Below are 21,835 nucleotides of genomic sequence, written 5' to 3'. Positions count from 1 at the left end.
AATCTTGGAAAACTTGGTTTGTCTTTTACAGCCCAAAAGATAGTGTATGTATCTTTCACCAGACACCAAGTGTTCACATGGCATCGTCACAGTTTTCCCAGAAACATGTACTTCATCAGCATCATTTCTAAATATATTCTGATTGACTCTAAGAAAAAACATTGAGTAACTGTGTTTTTCAGGGTGAAGATTTATCATCTTACAGTTTTGGAAGGCAGAAGCTGAAAATACGTCTCACTGGGCTATAGTCAAGGTGCTGGCTGAGCTATCTCCTTCCTGAGGCTCTAGAGGAAAATCTGTCTCCTTGCGTTTTCCTGCTTCTAGAGGCTGCCTGCTTTTCTCGGCTGGCGGCCCCTCCTTCCATGTTTAAAGCCAGCAGCATTACGGCTATCTTCCAGAGCCATATCCTCCTCTACCTCTATCTTCCACTTATTTTTTTCAGTTGCAATAAAATACACATAAAGTAAAATTGACCATCTCAACTGTTCTTGAGTGCAGTTCCGTAGTGTTAAGTATATTCACATTGTTCTGAAACCAGTCTCCAAAACTTTTTCATCTTGCAGAATTGAAGCTCTGTACCCATTAGACCATTCCCTGTTCTCTCCTTCCCCCAGCCCCTGACAACCATTCTGCTATCTATATAAATGTGACTACTGTTGATACTCTATGTAAATGGAATCCTAAAATATGTGTGTTTTTTTGTGATTGGTTTATTTCACTTCATTTGAGGAACTGTATTTCAAATGAAAATTTTCTCTAACGTCTAGAAATGGCAAATCAGCCATGCTTGTCATCAAAGAAGTAATAGCCATAAGAATGAATACAATGAAAACATCCCATTGTTAGATGCTGGCTGGGTTCTGCTGTCTCTTGGACGTTCTGAGGTTCTTATCTCCCTTTGAGGTTAGCAGATATTAGCAAGATGTATCAGCACCAAACTGAGACTCTCACTTTCTCATAATCTTAAGGACAGCAGGATATTTGAGGAAGCAGAACTGTTTTGTGAGTCCGTGTTCGTTCAAGGTCTGTCCTGGTACTACTTAAAAATAGTTCAGATGCTGCTGTCCACTGTAGGACATCCAGAAAGGAAAGAAGAAACGGGCAGGTACAGCGAATGAGCAGATGATCTCACTGAAGAAACAAGTCCTGCTCTTGGAATATTTGCAGTGTCTGTGGCCCTGGGTACACCGAAACCAAAGAAGGGCGCCGTCATCCTTCTTCCTTCTTGTGGGCAGATTCCAGTTGACTGTCAACAGTATGTTACCAGGAGGTAACAAAAGGCAGTTTAATTCCCGTGAAAATTAAGACTTGACCTGACTCTGTGTCTTTACTCCCAAGTACCTGGTGCTTTGAAGCTGCTCATTAATCCCTTCATGTGTAAACTCCTTGATCCCACCCACCTTTGAATGAGCCTGCAGTCTGATCACTATCTGCAGCTGGAGTCATGGAACGTTAGATGGGATCTGGTGACAGTCGGCCCCTGCATTCGGCTGTAACTACAGTGCGGGTATCACAGGGCATCCAGGATAACTTTCTGAGAACCCATCTTTGCCCTCTTTAGAATCTACCCAGCGTCCTGCCAAGAAAGAATGAAGCAACGTGTCAGTCACTTAATATGCCCAAGAGGGAAGGAAAATACTCTTGTTCCTCTTTTCCTGGAAAGTCTACATGTATTTCTGCCTGGGTTTTATGCCCCAGACTGTTCTTTCTGCCATTTTTTGTTAGTTAAAACAGAGCATAGGGTTCTCATTGAGGGGTTATGGTTTTAAACAAGATTTAGGTTGTGATGCAGTTCTTGGAGTCACATCAAAGCTGTTTCACCCTCCGTGCAAATGTGTTCCAGTGTTCCTGTACGTGTAGGGCGAGGATGAGATCAACCCAGAACCACTGCTAGGTCCAGTGCGTCGTTTAGGATTCCCGCTTTCACTCACATGGGGGACCAGCCCTGCCACTCCCAGCCCCTCCTTAATGGACTCATTGAGCTCGCCTTGAATGCCTTAGGGAAGAAACACGTCATGAGCGAGGCCCAGTCTTCCCGGTGAAGTTTTTATTGTCATTTCATCCATCTCTGAGAGATACCACCACACTGAATAGCTTACCTTTCCTTATTAATTGGCCTTTTTCAAGATCACAAATTTACTAGCCCCCCTAAAAGAACTCCAGGGGCTTTACTTCCTTTTATCACCCTGTCTTGTATCCCTAACCAGCAATAACTGTTGGCTCGGGGAGAGAAGGAACTTTTGTTGGTCATTTCAGATAGGATGCCATATGTCAGATTTGTAAAATCTTGTTAACATTGTGTTTCCTTGGCTAGAGAATTACCCTCTAGTAGGAGAAAACAGAGCTGCCAATTACAGCAGACTCCTGCTGTGAAGAAACTGGTGTTATATTCCCAAACATCAGCCTGGGTGAGGAGGGAGCCCCTTGATGCCTTTTCCTTTCTTGCCTGATAGACAGAGCTTCAGAGTAAAACATAATTAGCTTGACTGACAATCAGGAAAATACAGACTTCGGTATCTGTTTTTATTGTAAGATCTTCTTATTTTTGGATGTGTATTCCAACTCTGTTCTATAGTTTATTCCACGATATAAAAATGCAGTCAATTTGCAGGGCTGGAATTTGCTTAAAATGTTCAAAAGAAAGATAAATGAATCTACCTCATGATCCGAGAAACTCAGGTTTATCAGACTGCAACTATTAAAAAGGAAACCATAAATCCCTGTGGCAGTGCAGCTAGTAAATTTTTGTAAGCTGACTCCTTTGGGGGGAATTGGGATCCTGCACTAAGTTCTTAATTTTATTGGGACAGAGATATTGCAAAAGGAAAATCGTTTCTCTGGCACTAAACACAAATAATGTATGACAATAATTGTGACTTCCCAGTAGCCATTCTGATCCTCAGCAATTGGCTCTGTCCTTGTATAGAGAAGGGGTCTTGTTCATGAACCCCAGGCCCTTCAGAGGCTTAAACCTCTGAAGGGATATTTTGTTTCATTGGGGGTCTTGTTTTCCACATGTCCTCCTGATACTTTGCAGCCTGAAAACAAACAACTCAGTGAATGCTCAGTCCACATTCTCTGCCCCCATGCCTAAGGAAGGTGACTTGTTGTAGAAAAGGGATGATCGATCTGAGGTGAAGGAAGGGAAATCAACAAAAAAAGAGGAGAGGCTGAGATTCAAGATGCAAACACCAAAAAACACACAAAACTCAGAGAGCAGAGTCTGAGTCTAGATTTTTTAAGAGACACTTCTTTTTAAGTTATAAATCCTCTTAAGCATCTGTGTATAAAAGAATGAGGAATATCTGTACTCAGTAGTATCACATGAATGATGAAAGGGCTTCCCATGCTGCTGGCATCCTGGGTCGTCTTGACACTGAGTAACTAGCTAGCTCCCAAATACCATCATAGGGATCAGCCTCTTCTGTCTGAGTGGCTCAGCTGCCCACTTCTTGATTTTGCTGGACTTTTCCTTCCCAAGTCTTCTAGAGCAAGGATGGGACCTGCTTAAGGTCACAGTGCGGGGGAGCCCCAGGAGAGCCAGCCTTCTGCCCACGGCTCCCCTAGAAGATACCCACTTCTTGCTGCTTGCTTATTTCCCCGCAGTACACGCGGACTTTTCTTGCAAAGCTAAAATCTTGTCCTCACGTCGGTCTTTGCTGTTCGTTGCCTTTCCATCCTTGCTGTTGTCAACAGTGAGTAGTCACACAACACACAGAGCAACTAAAGATGATGGACTATGTTGGCTAAGAGCACAAACTTGGAGGCAAAACAGAACTGGCTGTGAGTCCTGACTTTGGACACAATACTTAACCCTCTAAACCTTGAGTTCTTATTTGTAAAAGTATGACCAGTATTGGCTTCTGGAGAAAGGACGTTGAGAAATGTGATACTGTGTGCAACGCGCTTAGCATGGGACCTGGTATCTGGTGGTGACCACTCCATGGCGGCCACCACTGCTGTTTCATCGAGAGGATAGGGCCAGCCCCCGACAACACGTGCAGAGGGGTCAGAGGGCTTGATTTTCCCTTGACATGCCAGTATGCTGCTGCTGCTGCTAAGTCGCTTCAGTCGTGTCCGGCTCTGTGCGACCCCATAGACGGCAGCAAACGCAAATGCCAGACTTCTTGCTGCCTTATACAATAGGAAGAAAACTTCTACAGCTTAAATGGAATCAGGTTCTTCTGTAAAGTTTCCTAAGTTCTGTAACACTTGAGTAATGAAATGATGACTTTTCCACCTCTAGAGCAAATTTACTATTCAGGTTGTTCTCAGCTAATTACCCTTGCCTTCCAACTGCAGGTTTTCACAATAAAAAATAGAAGGATAGAGAAAGAATCATTTCAAATGTACAATGAAAGATTCATTTCAAATGTATTTGGTGCCTTGCTTTTTATGTGATTGAAAGAATACACACCCCAATTTATGCTGGAGCAAAAAATGATAGACTGTATCAATGTGAAACAGGAAAGATGAACTCTTTTTTTTTCCCCTCATTTATAAATATTGAACAAGTAAATAGAGCATTTCAGGATTCCAGAGTATATGGGATCTCATGTATTTTATTTTCTTCATTACTCTAGCCACAGCAGCACACAGCAGTATCTCAGAGATGACAACTAGACAATTAAAGACAGTTCCCATCAGGTCCTGCCCCTGCCGGCGTGAATCACGGCCCTTTCTCTGGCCGCCCCATGGCTGAACCCCTGTCCTTGGGGAACCTCAGGCTGTGGATGACTCGGCAGTTGCTGTGACATGTACTTGGCCAGGCACGTGTGACAGGACTCTGCCAGGATACAGCCACTGGCAACAGAACCATCCAGATGACATAATAGTGTCTCCACATCTCTCTGTCAAAGACCAAATCCAAGATCTAGGTGAAAACATGGGGATTTCTTTTCCAAATTATCATGAACACTTGACGCTTAGGGGTTGCTGGTGGGAGACATTGTGTCTCCACAGATGAGTGAAGAAAACCACCTATTTTTAACAGAAACACATTTGTGGTGGTCAGTGCTTCAGATATTGATGAGATGCATTCCACCAACCCAGTTACTACTGGTGTCTATTTGATTAACAGGGGAGTGGGTAGTGTAAAAAGAATTTATGATAAGATTTCTGGGTCTCCAAATACATACATACTGCTTACCCTAAGTTTATGCAGCTTCCTGAATTGTCTGCAAACTTAGCTAAGAATGGTGTGAGATACTAAGAATAAAAACTTATGCACATAGCATAGGCCTGATGGAACAATTAGCCTTTCTTAAGGCTGGCTTTTTTCACTAAAATAACATTATAGAGTTTAGATTTTCAACTACTTCCTACGTGATTGGATGAGACCCAGTGCTAGTGTCTGTTGATTGATTCATTTTGAAACTGTTTGACACATATTATAACCAGTAATAGACTCACTGGAAGAGACCCTGATAGAATGAAGGCAAAAGGAGAAGAGAGTAGCAGAGGATGAGATGGTGAGAGAGCATCACAGATTCAGTGGACATGAATTTGAGCAATGCTGGGAGATAGTGGAAGTCAGGGAAGCCTGGCGTGCTGCAGTCCATAGGGTTGCAAAGAGTCAGACATAACTTAGCAACTGAACAACAACAAATAGTAAATATAACATGAATCCCTGTATTCATGTTTCATCCATAGATGAACTGTGCTAAATTCATTTACTGATGAAAATAAGCCTTGTTAAATTTGTTTCTTTGTTCTTGATCGATTACAAGAGCTTACTAGGAATGCACTCATATCACATTCCATGCTAAAACTCTTCATTTGGAAAATGTAGCATCGTAAATAAAGAAAATGATGGGGCTACACTTGCCAGAAATCTAATAGGCTCCCAGAGGAGACTTTAAAAATTTCTTAATTTGTAAGAAACCAGAGTTTCCAGTGGATTGTCAAGATAAATCAGAAGTTGAGGCTTCACACTGTTGGTTTCATTTATTTTGGTCTTGATGACTCCGACAGCTGAGGGGCTTGTTGGCTTGCCGATCAGGTCTGTAATGATCTTCAGCCACAGGACAGAAGAGAAAGGTCCTTCCATTGGAGGACACAGCGTGTAATTCAGGCACTTGGCTCACCAGAGAGTGTTAGCGTCAGTCACTCCTGTCACAGTCATCTTTCGCTCACCAGTTCCTATTTTTTTTTCAGTGACAGGATTCTTTGGCTGTTAGTTCTTAAAACCAGTGAACTTCCTGTTGCATAAAACCACCACAGCAAACCCCCACAACATATGTATGAGAACTCTAACAACTTGAGATTTTCCCGTCTTCCATAAACATTGCCATCTACCTTTTCACTTAAAATGGGAGATTCAGTGAGCTCCAGTTGAGAAGGCAGGCATGGATTTCACAGGCAGACATCTGAATGCGACTCATGACTCCTGCATCCCAGCACGGTGACCTTGGGCAAGTTACCTAACCGTTCTGAGTCCCTGGTTCTACATCGATAAAGTTGGAATAAAAGAGAGTGCTTAACTCATCAGATTATTTTAGGTCCTAAGTGAGATCATGTAGCTAGGGTTTCTGGTGCTATACTAGTGTACGATAGGTGTCCAGTGCATCCTAGATTGACATTAAAACTTGAGATGTGCACAAAAGTTGGAGGAAAATTACCTGTGGAGACCAAGTTTCAGAAATATCTGTGCTGAGGCACAGGACAGGGAGTTACCTGACCCTGTAAGATAAACTCATTTGAATTTTTTCAAAGAAGTAAAAGAAAGTAATGCTCTCCTCTCTGAAGGAGAGGTGTTGGCACCTGACTTGGGAGCAGTCTCTGGCACCTGCTGGGCACAGAGGTGAATCCACCCGCTAGGGCCACCCTACTGCCTCCTGTTTGCTGATCATGTTGATGAAGGAAGCAGAGCACCCCGAGGTAAACTGCAGCTAGTTGGTGAGGGCCACGTCTGGAGTGTCCACTGTGTTCAGAGTTCTTCAACTAAGAAAAAGGATGAAAAGCAAGGGCAGAGCATGGTTTTCCTCATTGGCATCCGAATCCCGGGTCTCTGCATCCAAGCGCCTCTCCAGTCTTTATGGCAGAACCGCTGCTGACTCTCTGCTTCCCCATCCCTGGGGAGGTAGCACTGGATGGGTGGGGCGATGGGAAACAGTGCCCACGGAACAGGGCCCGAAGTGGAAGAAGAGGTCGGCAGAAGGGGGCAGGGTCCACATGGGAACAGCAGGCGCCCTGGCAGGTGGCCGTCCCAGTGTCCTGTTCCAGCTAAGTCCACGTGAGGCCAGACGAGCCCAGATGGGCACCATTCTTCACCAACACATTTCTCGCTTCCTGAGCTTGGATGGGTCTCGGCATGTGAGCTAAAGCTGAAGTTTCTGTCCACCACCCCCTTCCTAGAGACTTCCTCAAAATAAACATTGTGTATTAGGGTCATGTTAGGATGCGTATTGGCGACTAGACAGCAACAGCAGGATGCATATAATTTAAATGTCAATATGTAAGTACCATTATTTCCCTTTTAATTTTCCCACTCAAGTGTGGGGAGACTACCTTCTTAAAACCAACAAAAGAAATTCGTAGCATATAAAGCAAGTCCTTTGTTGTATTATTCATCTCTGTCTAAATTTTGCATCTTATTGGGTGGTAGTGATGTGGTGATCATAGATGTCTTAAAAGCAGTGAGCCTAACATATTGAAGGATAAATGGATGTTCTTTCTCTTGACTTTCATTATACATGAAAGGGTTCCTTTAGTTGAAGGCCTATGTCTCTTTACTGTTTATCAGTAGTATTCCAGAAGAGAAGATAAACGTCATTTGCTTCATATTTAAAGATATTAAATAGGATTGTTTATTTAAAATGTTAGCAATAATTAAGGCAGATGGTTTTAGAAATATAATTGTATTTTTTTTAGCAGTAGGCATTATATTGTTTGACCTGAATCAAAATTTTATTCAACCATAAATGTAAACCGTGATTCCATCTTCGAAGAAGAATAAAAGGGCCTATTCACTCAGGAGTTTGTTAGGATGAACAAAGCTAAAATGAAAGCTGGTCTGATACCAGGGTGAAGTAAATATTTACCAACTCTAGGCAAGTCTCACTATCTGACCTTAATTATTCCACCACTGATGGAGTAGTTTATCACTGTGATACCAAGCAAAACACACACACAAAGACACACACACTTCTTGCTCTTGGATACCCAAGAAGCCAACATTTTATTTAGACCGTATGGACAGCGTATTGGATTTGTACCTTAACACTGCTCCCATAATAAAGCAAAGATTATCTTTGGACTACTGACAACTGAGTTTTCAATATATTTCTCCCTACTGCCCGTTAAGAAGGGCAGTACTGTTTCTTAAGTACAGAAGAAATGCTTATTATTTATGCAGGCTTTGTGCTCCCTCTGCTGGTTCTGTAATTAACTAATAAGTCTAATTCCCATAACTATGCTGATGTCATCAATTATTTTTGCACACGGACATGGAATTACCCAAATCAGCATGTTCTGTTCAGACATCATCAGGAAAATGAGCAGGAGGTCAGAGGAGGACATTTGCCTCATGAAGAAAGTGAAGAAAATGGACATATTGACTCGTGTGAATCTGTGTTAGGAAGGCCTAATGCAGTTTTATGCTTTTATTTGCTCAGTACTGGAAAAGACAATCTGTTGTCATTTAAACTGACATAAAACATGCCACCTTCTCAGAGAATTTTGGAAACATTTTTTCATCTTTAGAAAAAATTGACTGTAGTAGCTGTGTGCAGGTGAGAGAAGCAGAAGCTTGGAAATTAAATATGCCTGATATGCCTGGCTTCTGAAAGGCTCTACAGGCCAAGAAAGCAGATTTCTTATGTCTTAATTTCTTCGGTCTGAAGTGTCTTTTTATGCCAGTGTGGGTATAATAAGATAGCCATTTCTTAATGTCAGCACAGCCTCATGTAATCAGTAAGAGCCAGAGCTCTGTAGCTGGGTCAACTGAGGTTGGATTGTGGTTACAGCAGTTACCGTGGGATTCAGAGGAGGCACCTAACTTCCTGACCCCAACTTTCTTGTCTGTAAACTAGACAGAATATTCTAGGCAAGAGTTTCTACTGTGTGGAGTTACGGAAAGGATCGAAGGACATGACACCATGGTACAGAATATTTCCCAAAGGATATTGATGATGATGATTTGGGAATTACGGTGACTCTCTCTCTGATATGAAAACAGGTTTGTTTGTTTGTTTTTTTTAGTTATTAAAACTTACTGTGAAACTAGGAGGGGAACTTCCAAAGGATAAGGGTTCAATTCAGTAGGAATATATGTACATGCCTAAACCAACAGCTTGGAACAGGAGGTGCAGAATGGGTTGGAACTCCAGGAGAGACCAGCCAGTGCACAACAGAGTGTAGAAATTCAGACTTATCTCCTTGGGATGAGAAATCAAGCAAACCAAAGTATCAGTGCAAAAAAATAACACAGTACTATTAACAATAATAATAAAGAGACATAAAATCAGCTATTTTCCCAGTACACAGAGATGAGATTTGAATAAATATCCTCTAGATGTTATGTATTGATTTATTATTCATGCATTTTTAAAATCCCTTGTTTAGTTCTCTATGTAAAATTATTCCACACTGTTCATGCTTGTTTTAGAACTTCCTGTTTCTCAGTGAGCTCCATATTCTAGCCATCTCTCCATAGCAATAAATGTCGATCTTCATCACAGTCATGGTCAATGTTATTCTTGGCTTGCTTGGTCTTCAGTGCTTATAGATACTACTCCACCCAGCTTAATGACTGTGTTCTTAGGTAATGCTCATAATTCCAATAACAACCGAGGTAAAGCAGACAGAAGAGGTACATCTGGAGTGAGGAAACATGGAGTGGTTCCCAAAGCCAGATATCAGTTAACTCTCAGACTATTCACGCGGGCCCCTTCGTATGACCTCTTTCAAGAGAGAGTTTGATGCCCCATTGATGTTGCAGTGCATCACGTTGCTTGAGTGGGGTGGGTGGGGGTCATTGCTAACAGGTTTGGCAGGGGCATGGGGAAGGGACAGCTAGAAACTTCAGGGAATCACTGCCTCTCTCTGTTCTGAGTCTCTCTGGGCAGTTCTAGGTTTGACTGAGACTCCCTGTGTTTGTGTACATGGCAGGCATGTGTGAAACTCTCCTGAAACATACATGCCTGCATACAGAGCCCAGGCTGACAGTCCTGCCCGAGGGGCACTGCCATCAATATTTGTTTTCAAGGTGGTTTAAAAATAGGACGCGTTGTGCTAGATTAGCTGGCCTCCATCTGATTATTTCGCTGTAATCTGTACCTGTACTTGTCACAGACCTTGGCCACCCTCTGCCGTGAAAATATTTGGAATTTATTCTTTAAACAGTGTAGGGCACTTTGGTTGTTGACTTAAAGCATGCTAGAGGTTTTATAATGGTTATTTATATTGGCCAACGCTGACCCCTCTGAGAAATGACCTGTTGATGTTGGATGAGGATAAGAGACACAGAATACAATGCAGGAAATGGAAAGAGATCAAAAAGAATGAGTGTTAGCTTAGTAACAATGCTTCGTGGGTAACACGGAGATCAATGGTCTGTGCGTGTGAGGTTTCAGAATTGTGTGGTTTGGCCCAATTTGAGGCATCAGGCATTCTCTTCTGAGACATTTAAGAGAGTTGTTCAAACTCTGTTTTTCATTATGGTATCGACATTGTTAACTTTATAAAATCATTGTTTAAAAGCATAAAATTTTATAAAACTGTATTTAGAGATTTTAGATACTTAAACCATGAAGAAAATTTACTTTCTGTACATTGAGATTATTGTGCTTTAAAAAACTTGTGAAGTGAGTTCATTTCTGTGGGCTCTTCAGGAATTACCATGAATGCCCGCACAGGCCTGCCCAGTCACAGAAGGAAGTAGCGTGCTTTCTGCCGGCTGTTTTCTCTCATCATTGAAGTTTTTTTCTTTCTCATATATTCAGTCTCAGAGTGTGGGTCTGTCCATGGCCTGTTTCCAATGTCATTCCTCTCTGTACAAATGTCAGATATGAAACAAGAGCACATGTATGTTTGACAGCTGCCCAATAAATTAGGCGAGGACCAAGTTAAGGACAACTGCAGTGGACTTTCAAAAAAAAACAAACAAAAATTTGTGGCCGGTGAAAAATATCCTGTGGAAAGCTTGCTTTGTTGGCACCAGTTGTTACTTCGCAAATAACTTATGAATTTATTTCACTGTATGCTTTTAGTCAAGTGTCTAGTATGGTCTTGGGGATAGCATTGGAGGAACTCAGAACCTGAAACCAAATGAAATATGATACCCCCAGAAGAGAGCCTGTGCTCTGAAATTCCAAGTATGAGATCAGTGCATGAATACCACCACCAGCTGGGGTGACTGTGCGAAGGTCCTCAAAACCCGACCCGGACAGAACTGACTTGAACTTAACTTTTGTTCCCTGTGAGAATGGCGTTTCCAGAACATGACTCAGCCTTCCATGCAGTTAGAGGAAAGCAGATTCAAATAGAATGATCCCACGTGTGTGTTTCCGTTAGCAGTTTTGGAGAACTGTGTGTGACAGACATTTTGTAGTCTCTTTGGGGGACAGTAGCAAACGCTTATTGGTGGCAACAATCTTGTTCTTGTTGGTGGCAAAGAATACAACTGCATTTGTGGCTTAGGCGTCCGTCCACCCCCTACCTCCCACCTCACCTCTGCTTGAGACCCCACTTCCAGTCTACCATATTGTCTCTCTCTTTGTTTTAGTCCTGTGTTCCATCCCCACCCCAAGAGTGAATCTGTGGGATCTTGGGTGGAGAGTAACAATTCATTCTGTAGCCGTGAGGTGCTTTGTCCTTTTCACATGGGAATGAGGCTCCCCAGGGTGGCCTCATATGCAGCAGTGTTCCAACCAGCTGAACAAACTGGTCCGTGAACACGTGGCTACTTACGTCATCCTCACATCAGTAAAGACCCAGTTGTATGAAGCTCTCACAGTTTCCTCCCTGTGTTCATTGCTCATCCTAGCAGTGGGTTCCTATTACTTATGAGAACTGGCTTCCCAATAAAAAAAACACAAGCAGAGTTATCTTTAAATCTCTGTTTACAGGGCCCTGTGTGTGATGAGAAGTTGATGTGTCTGTGGGATTCAGTAGCGGGAAGGCAGATGACCTCATGTGATACTGAACGCTGCCGCCGTGAGGGGGAGTTACCTGGCGGTGGCAGGCGGATCATTGTTTTAAGAAGGGAAAGCCCTGTTTGAACAGAAGTGGGCAGACGTGTTGGGGAGGAAGGCTGTTTTACCTCATCAGGTCGCACATAGACAGGTAGTCGGCAGCTCGGCCCCCTGCTGAAACCAATTCTGCTTTGGTATTTTTCTCCTGTTCATTTGCTGTCTTTAGGGACCCTGTTTGGCCCATCTCTGCACCATGGCCAAAGTGACAGACTTTGGTCTCTGTTGGATTAATCAGTGTGCTCTTTGATCCATGGCACTATTCCCCATGGACATTGAAAGTCAACACATTCAGCATTTGTGGTCTGGCGATTCAGAGTTGTTAACCAGGCTGATGAACTGATTTGGGTATTTTTAATCCAAGATGCTCCTCTCCTTCTAGACCCTTCTCTCTCTATCACATATCCACTCGCCACAACACAAATATTGACTGTACCATTCATTCATTAGTAGTCACAATTTGAGAGCAATTATTTTTTATGGTGCTTGCCCTGAAAGACACCATTAATTACTTTACTGCCCATGGAATCGAGCCAGTTTCGGTGTCCCTAATGCCTGCTCCGCACCTGAAGGAGCATTTGCAGCTCCAGGGAAAACACCTCAGGATGTCACCGGGCAAGCAGTGCAGTGACCCTGTGCCTTGACTTCAGGAGTGAGACGTCAAGACTTTCCCTGCCTTGGCATTGGGTTTCTCTGCCGTGGAATTCACAGGTCAGACCTGGCACTGATTGGGGGATTTCTCCAATGGTCCTGACCCCACGTACAGGTGGGTGGGTGCGAATTTGGAGCATGTCAGCTTTTGGCGTGTTTTTTCAAGAGCATGAGCATTCTAAGTCATCCTGGAAATAATCATCAGGGGGTAAGAACAGAATGTTTTTGGCCAGTAGTTTTGATGATCTCTGCCAGAGGGGCTGGAAGGACTGAGGCTCCTGAGGGGCCAGTGTTTCTTCTTTGGCTTTTTAGTTCTCATTTGTCACAGGTGGGTGTGACCCAGCCAGCATGCTCCTAACCTTGTGGGGTGGTTGTCATCCACTTCTAGCAGCAGAAATAGATGAATGCCTTCTGTCTGGAGGGTCCCGGACCAGCTGGATCACAAGTTTCTTCTCAGCCTGGAAAGCCCTGGAAGTCACTTGGAATGTAGATATTTATTTTTTAGGAGGAAGCTCTTTTATTAAATACGTATTGATCATGTATGTGGTATGTTCTCCTCTTCTCCCTCTCCTAAGAAGGGAAGTGAGCTGTGACTGATTACTATGTCTGATTACATGGTAGGCCTCAGTATCTGTTGGTCAAATGAATCAACTTGAGTGTAGCTGTTCCATGCCATTTGTATTCCATATGTGTGAGAATGCTGATCCCAATTTGTGCGTTCTTTAGCAGTGTCACCCATTATTAATATGAGTTGAAATAGCTCAGTGCTAAGTTTAGCAAGGGCTGAAGAATGTTAAATAAGGTCTAAGGATAAAGAATAATAACTACAAAGAAGGCTCATAGATATGTGGCATCTCAGTCCAGGATACATGAATATGGAATGGATTATTCCATGAGAGGCAAGGTGCAAATTCGGATTTGGGAAATATTTCCTGAAAGCCTGTGCTGTTAGAACTCACCATGAAACTGGGTTGAATTATATTCTTCCTTTGGAGATCTTTAAGGGAATGTGTGTACCTAAGGCTGATTCATGTTTTGATGTATGGCGGAAACCAGCACAATATTGTAAAGCAATTATCCTCCAATTAAAAATAAGAATAAATTGTGATCTGAGAGTGAAGGGAAAGTCCCAGCCTGTCTTGTGTCTCTGAAGAACCCTTCCCACGTCACCATCTTCTAGAACAACAGCCCTCGGGGGTCCTGCCCGGCTGTTGGTGGCTGGGAGTGTGAACCCAACTCAGACACTGTCTGGGGTGCATTATATATTTTTTAAAGCCAGCTGCGTTCTCCACCGAAAGTGTGTAGGTAGTCCAGGGACTTCTTACATCCTGGACTGAAACATTCTGTATATATTCTTTTTCATGTTCTTTTCCATCATGGTTTTCACTGGATATTGAGTACAGTTCTCTGTGCTGTGCAGTAGGACCTTGTTCTTTATCCATCCTATACATAATCATTCGCATCTGCTAATCCCAAACTCCCAGTCCATCCCCACCCACCTCCCCTCCCCCCTTGGCAACCACAGGTCTGTTCTTAGGTCTGTGAGTCTGTTTCTGTTGCATAGATAGATTCGCTGGTGTCGTATTTTCGATTCCACATGTAAATGATGTCATGGTATCTGCCTTTCTCTTTCTGATTTACTTCACTAAGTATGATAATCTCTAGGTCCATCCATCCATGTCACTGCAAATGGCCTTATTTCATTCCTTTTATGACTGAGCAGTATTCCATTGTATCTTTGTACAGCATCTTCTTTATCCATTCAGCTGTCAGCAGACACTTGGCTTGTTTCCATGTCTTGCTATTGTGAATAGTGCTGTTGTGAATATAGGGGTGCAGGTATCTTTTCGAATTATAGCTTTGTCTGTGTATATGCCCAGGAGTGGGATTGCTGGATCATATGGTATCTCTATATTTAGTTTTTTGAAGAACCTCCCTACTGTTTTACATAATGGCTGTACCAATTTACATTCCCACCAACAGTGTAGGAGGGTTCCCTTCTCTCCATACCCTCTCCAACATTTATCATCTGTATACTTTTTAATGATGGCCCTTCTGACCAGTGTGAAATGGTGTACTTCACTGTAGTTTTGATTTGCATTTCTCTACTAATGAGCAATGTTGAGCATGTGCTTTGTGGCCATCTGTATGTCTTCTTTAGAGAAATGTCTGTTTAGGCCTTCTGTCCATTTAACCCAATTGAAACATCGTTTAGTTAAGGGAAGTCAGTAGTACGAGGGAATATATTCTTTTGCAGCCTGTGCCAAATGAATAAATGTCCAGGTTGCCACTTATTATAGTTTAAGGAAATGATCGATTCTAGCTTGCTTTGATTAAATTACATATTCAATTATTTTTGTTTGAAATTAAATGCTTGATTATATTACCGAATGCTGTGTGATTTTACACGCGTTGTTCCCTTATCTAACAATGAGGCATGGAGTGTGATTAACAATGTGACTGCCAGGAGGGAGAAGCAAAATAATTATTTTTTCAATATATGTGTCCTCATCATGATTCAGAAATCAATGTGCATCCGTGAAGGGTTGGTGCTCACCATGGATTACAGACTCCAGAATGGCCTTCCCTCATTTCCCTATGAATATAAGACCTGGAGACTGAGGCTGGCCAGGCAGGGTTTTATTTCTCTCTTTTTTAAAAACTGATGTTTAACTACAACCACTGGGACCTAAATCAGAGCATCCCATGCCCACATATGAATATTAATCAGACACCAAGCCAGGGAGTTCCTCTCCCGAGTTTGACAGTTTAAAGGATCAGTTAGTTAATTAGAAGATGACACGGCATGCCGGGTCCCAAGGCTCTGACCTGCCTTCTGTCTCCTCTTTTCATGTCCCTTTTTGACAAGTTGGATTACATCATTACTTGTAGTTTCACTTGTTAGCGCCGCCAGGAAATGAGAATATTTTCAGCTGTAATTATCTGTGATTTCTTCTCCCGATCTCTCAAAACCCAGACTTTCAGTGAAACTCAAAGAAACATACAAGCGTTGGAGGTTCAAAGGCCCATGAAAATCAGCCTTGTGACCAGCCACGCCACACACCACAGTGCACTGAGAAAAGGAAGGTGCTCAACGGCAGTGGAAACTGGGTCGTGGTCGTCATGGTGATTGGTTTAAAATATAAAGACCCCGTTGTGGCTTTGGTGCTGCAGGTGTGGGTGTATCCTTCCAGGTGCTTCCATGGCTTCTCTGGCTTGCAGTTAGCTATTGTGCATGTCTCCAGGGGGTGGCTATGAATTATACTGGCCTGTGTTCCTTACTCGCCACTGGTGGCTAGAGAATCATGAATTTGTTTCCTTGTGAAGAAGACACAGGCAGACTGTTTAAACCATTTCGTGGGGTAAACCCTCAAAGTAGGTAACTATTTACTAAACCATGTGCAAATGTCAGAATGCAGCTTTTTTTCCTTCTGAATCCTTAAGCATGTTTGCCACCCTGGTCACAGAGATGGTGGCAGAAAGAGACAGGAACGTGTGATGATCATCCAAAACCACTCTGGTTTGTCTGTGTTGTTGCAGCCACCCTTCCCCACCATCAGGGTGCTCACCTCATGATTCACCTGCGTGACACAAAGGGCGTGAGGGTCTACTCAGTGGATAGAGGGTAGGAATCTGCCTTTCACAAAGTTAAAAATCCTCACTTCCCAAGAGGGGGGATTCTGATGCAGCCCACAGTCTGAGTAATTCTATTCTAAGTGTTTTGGGGGACTGTCCCCACCATGATTTCTCTCTTTTGCAAAGCTTTCTTTTATGTAAGATTTGCACGTGGTCCATAGACAAGCTCCGTCCCCAGGAAGGAAAATAAGAGTCATATCAGTGTTGAGATCTTTAAGGGAAGCCTTTTCTGGTTCCCTTTTCCCACACTCACCTCTGTGTACATCTGTCAGAGCACAGCTAAAGTTGGTGGCAGGATTTAGTGCCTGCATCGGAGGGCCTTCCAAGGCACTGAGCTACTGAAGAGAAGGAACTAGGGCTTAGCATCATCTCTGGCAAACATGAATAATGAAAATTTAAATAAAAAGAAGGAATCTGCTGAGAACTTACCACAAGTGTTGTGAGCCAGGCACTTCCCTGAGTGGTTCCTAAAAACTTTCCCGTTAGGCTTCATGACAAGCCTGTGTGCTTAGCTGAGGAAATGGAGGCTTAGAAAGACACTTGCCCAATCCCACAGTCATGTGTTGAATTACCGGCAGAGCTGGGATTTGAAATGTGGGCGTCTGAGCCCTGATCCCTGACTCTTCACTCGGTTGCCCCTCACACCGTAGGTGCGTGCTCACGGGTGATGATTGGGAAGGGTATTTTTAGATGGAAGAGGGCATTTTTTCTCTGCTGAACTGCCCCTGACAGGAGTACATAGAGAGGCAGGAGGAAGGAAATTAATACTTGTGTAGCACAGGCAAGTATACTCACTATTTTATAATAACCTATAATGGAAAAGAATCTGGGAAAGAGTACATACCTGTATATGTATAACTGAATCACTTGCTGGACATTTGAAACTAACACAGCAGTGTAAATTAGCTATACCTCAACTTAAAAAGGTGAGGGTGGGATGATTTGAGAGAATAGCATTGAAACATGTATATTACCATATGTGAAATAGATGACCAGTCCAAGTTCAATGCGTGGAACAGGGCACTCAGAGCCAGTGCACTGGGACAACCCTGAGGGATGGGATGGGGAGGGAGGTTGGAGGGGGGTTCAGGATGGGGGACACATGAGCACCCATGGCTGATTCATGTCAGTGTATGGCAAAAACCATTACAATATTGTAAAGTAATTAGCCTTCAATTAAAATAAATTAATTTTAAAAAATAAAGAAGATGGTAAGCCATAAAGCCTACCAATGTGGTACATTACAATTCAGTTTTTAAAAGGAGGGACTTCCCAGGTGGCTTAGTAATAAAGAAGCCACCTGCCCATGCAGGGGATGCAAAAGTTGTGGGTTCGATCCCTGGGTCTGGAAGATCCCCTGGAGAAAGAAATGGCAACCCACTCCAGTATTCTTGCCTGGAGAATTCCACAGATAGAGGAGCCAGGCTGGCTACAGTCCATGGGGTCGCAAAGAGTTGGACATGACTGGCAACTGAACACATTCACACACATTGGAAAGAAGGAAGTAAGCAGAAAACATGCTCTATCCGCTTTGATGTGCCCTAGTTAACCCTTCTTCCTAAAGTCAGAGAAATGACCAGAAGCATCCTAGTTTCTGTGTTCCTCTGTAGCTTCCCTGGAGTGTGGGCTTTCTGTCCTTAAAGTGACCGATTACTTGAAAAGAGAGTCAAATAGAACAGTGTGGTATTTTGGAAATACAAATTCATTCTGATATTTAAATTTTTACATTAAGTCCATTGAATTTTTTTTTCTGATTAAAGTCCCAACAAATGAATGCACGGATGAAGCAATATGTTTTATTATACTAAGTCCATTCTCTTGTCCTCAGATAATCTTTACCCTTTTAAGTTACCATCCGTGAGCTCCAGGTGATGGAGAAGGATTGGTCCGTAGTGTCCATGGTAGGATTCAAAGATTAGCTGCTGTGCAAGCGAGTGAGACTGAAGTATGGCTTAGTCAAGCAAAGCTTTGAAAGAACACCCACTGTTGATAGAACCGTATATTTGTTCCTTTTTTTGTAATGAAATACCTCGCCCCAAGGTAGGTCATGGTAGATGGATGCAAAAACAACGGAGAGAGCATGGAGCACTGAGGGGACTCCTCTGCAGTGAAAGGTGCTGAGTGAAGGAAGCTGTTAGCGGCCCTCGCTTCATCCCGTAAAATCAATTATGTTTTCTGTGCGCCTGCTCAGTGGCTTTCTCGCTGATATTCCCCAGCCCAAGTCTGCCCGTCCCATGGGTGAGTCACATGAATTATGTTGAGGTCCAACCATCAAAACATTTGGACACACAGTAATGGGGTTTACACCCTTGTATTTCTCCAGTATTATGGTTCCACGTCAGCACGCCCACTAATATCAGATATATCCTATCAGGGACTATTTTAAGTCACTTCAATTTTCCCTGCCCTTGGGCTCTGCCCGTCAGATCAGAAGCCAAAGCTTGAGCGCTGCCTGTGATCCAGTGTCTTACTTGCCCCTGCCTCCATTTATATTAGAGGGAACTTTATTAGCTTTTGGACACACATATATCAGTTTTAAAGATTAAGTACAATGTCAGTGGTTCATACCTGCTTCCCAAATATATCGCGTTGTTTTATTTTCCCCGAGAATGTTAAAAAAAATTAGTATTGCCATTGGTAAGAGAGCATTTTTCTCTTAAAACCAACCATTGGTCATAATAGTGTTTACTTACTTATTCGCCAAAGTGCACTTTTATATAGAAAGTAAATCCAGGATAGAAGCCTGGTAAGTAATTTCAGACTTGATAGCACATGAACCTTATAGGAACAGGTGAATTATGAAGCCTCACTTTGCACTGCTTTTTTTTTTTTTCCCCCTCAAGTAAGTCTCTCCGTCGCAGTGACCTGTTTATCTTCTGAGTGATTTTAAAATATTGAACAAGCGTCTGCTTAGTGGCCAAGTCATCCATCCAGCTCATGCTGCTTCTGTCCTCCAAGGTCCTTCAGATACGAAGAGTCCTGTAGCCTGTGGCTCAATTACAGGCTGTCGGAAGGGATAGTCTGATACAGGGGCATGTCCTGAGTCCAAAGATGTGACCAGGAATGAAAAAGAGAACCTGGATTTCCCAGAGCCACTAATGGCTATCATTCCACCTGACATCCGCCAAAGAAAGTACAAAGTGATTTGCCCCTTGGAACCCCTAGTTCTGAATTCAGATGTGAGCTCTACCCTGGTGTTCACCCTCTTGCCAATTTGTACCTTCCCCGCTTTGCACGAACAGGCACACCTGTCCCAGGCCACTTTCTCAGACGTCACCTTGTCCCAGCATCCCTTTGCCTTCCAGACCATCGTTCCTGTGGGCTTGCCTTTTTCAGGCACCCAGCTTCATCTCCAGCAGGAAGTGCCCCCGACACATCCAGACTCTAGCCTGCACTGTTTCTTTGTAGGTCCAAATTCCCTCTATCTTACAACAGCCAGCTCACATTGCAGCTGCTCCAGCCTCTGTGGCTGGAGTAACCACACCAGACCCAGAAGCGTGGTCCCCAGGGGCTTTGCTATAGTTGCCCCAGTGGGGTTATAAGGAGGAGTGTGTCTCAGGTTCCTGACTGCAGCTCTGACTTCCCCTCTACCCGCCAATTCACAGTTCAGTGCTGTCTTCCAGAAAAAGTAGTGAGTTCCTTGAATATAGAGACAAAGTTTGACCATATTTTTTTTTCATATCCCCTCAGCTGATGCGATGTGGAGCACAGATGTTCTGTAAATGGTGGCTTGTTGATTACTCACTGTAATGAAGCTATTTATTGGTCATAAAACATGGCAGAGTTTGTCTCTCTGGGACCTTGCAGCTTTTCTCTTAGAAGGAAGGAGCTGGCCACAGTCACCATTCTATCCCAGATTCTTAGTGTAATCTTTGCCAGCTTGAACTCACTGATTCGGAAGACAGACAGACTTGCCCCCAGGAGTGAGAGAGAAACTATGATGGAGAAGTTGGGGTTTGGTCTGAAGAAGAATGGGATTTGAAGGAGGGAGTTCAGATTTCAACAGCAGAGGTTTGTGCAGAGGGTGTGCTGGTTAGAGCTCACAGCCTCAGTAATGGAAGTGAGGAGGTTGGGAATGTCTACCTGGAGGGGTGGGGCGGAGATAGAAAAGACTGGCAAAAGAGATGTGGGCAAGGTCCCAGTGAGGCTGAAGTTCAGCAGCAAATGGATGTACCTTCCACACAGCGTGGTAAACGTGGTGGGACACCAGAAGAATTTGTGATGTTGAGAATGAACCCCTTTTTTCTTTTGAAATTCAGGTGGTAATGTGCGCTGTAATTTTCATACACAGCCAGGCACAAGGGTTTCCCATTTATAGTCAGGATTAGATTTCACTTGAAAATACTTACGTTTAAACAAAACCTACTGAATAGCTTTACAGAAAAGTATCAAGTAAATAATGTTGAGGATAATACATCAAAAATCATGGTGGCTCCCTCCGGCTGGAAGTTTGGAGCACACAGATGTCAACACAGGAAGACTCTGAGTGGAAAGATGCTGCAGAAGAGTTGCCCAGGCCAAAGACTAAGGGACGGCTGAGATGTGACAGTGGAACGGTCATTTGTGAGCTTAGAGCACCTGTCATACTAGAGAGGCCACAAGTCAGGTGCAGAGAGGCTGTTCCCTGAGGGCAGGGCTTCTGTTTTGTGTCCATCACTCAATCTCAGTGCCTGGCTCACGGCCACTCATTCATAAGCAGGCAGTGAGTCAAGAGGAGGAAGGCATGGAGTGAGACTTTTATTTGCACCCATGGCGATGACTCCCATGCTGCTTCCCTCCCACCACCCCTGGGCTGGAGCTGCCGTGCTGGGAGCAGCCTGATTCCCACACCTCCCCACCCCGCAGTGAGCTCACCACCTGCCCAGGTGCAGGCGGAAGGTGGGTCAGCCCGCAGCCCGGCCTATAGTCTCCACCTGTGGTCTTATACCCAGACTTTTTCTTTAAATGAGCATATGCTGATCTTTTTAAATCTTTATTGGAGTATAGTTGATGTACAGTGTGTGTTAGTTTCAGTTGTATGTAGAGTCAGTTATGCACATACATACATCTACTCCATTTGTTTGTTTTGGCCATGTGGCATGTGGGATCTTAGTTCCCTGACCAGGCCTCAAACCAGTGCTCCCTGCAGTGAAAGTCGAGAGCCTTAACCACTGGACCACCAGTAAAGTCCCCAGACTGAAATTTTGTATTTAAACCAACATCACAGGGGCCTGGGCACCTCGGTGCAACACCCGCTTAGACTGCCAGTGAGGAGGCCCGAGAAGAAAAGGGGGACCATCCCTCGGTGACAGCCTGGGCTCTGTACCTGCTCATGTTTGTCATATGGGGCTGCAAGGCCCTCTGTGCAAGACCTGGAA

At 43.6% G+C, this 21,835-nt stretch overlaps 1 protein-coding gene across 1 annotated transcript in view; it reads left to right on the top strand.

The window, feature by feature from the left end:
- The first annotated feature begins 5,564 nt into the window (after positions 1-5,564).
- PDZRN3 (PDZ domain containing ring finger 3) overlaps positions 5,565-21,835 on the top strand; it is an 80,829-nt gene continuing 64,558 nt past the window's right edge. The window contains exon 1 of the mRNA XM_010862003.1: positions 5,565-9,178. The gene's annotated coding sequence lies outside the window, so the exon portion shown is untranslated. The remainder of the gene's footprint in view (positions 9,179-21,835) is intronic.

Source organism: Bison bison, unplaced genomic scaffold (genome assembly GCF_000754665.1).
Source record: "Bison bison bison isolate TAMUID 2011002044 unplaced genomic scaffold, Bison_UMD1.0 scf7180017864474, whole genome shotgun sequence".
Classification (NCBI taxonomy): domain Eukaryota; kingdom Metazoa; phylum Chordata; class Mammalia; order Artiodactyla; family Bovidae; genus Bison; species Bison bison.
The sequence above is the reverse complement of the archived record's forward strand: the minus strand, read 5'-3'. Positions and strand labels throughout refer to the sequence as shown.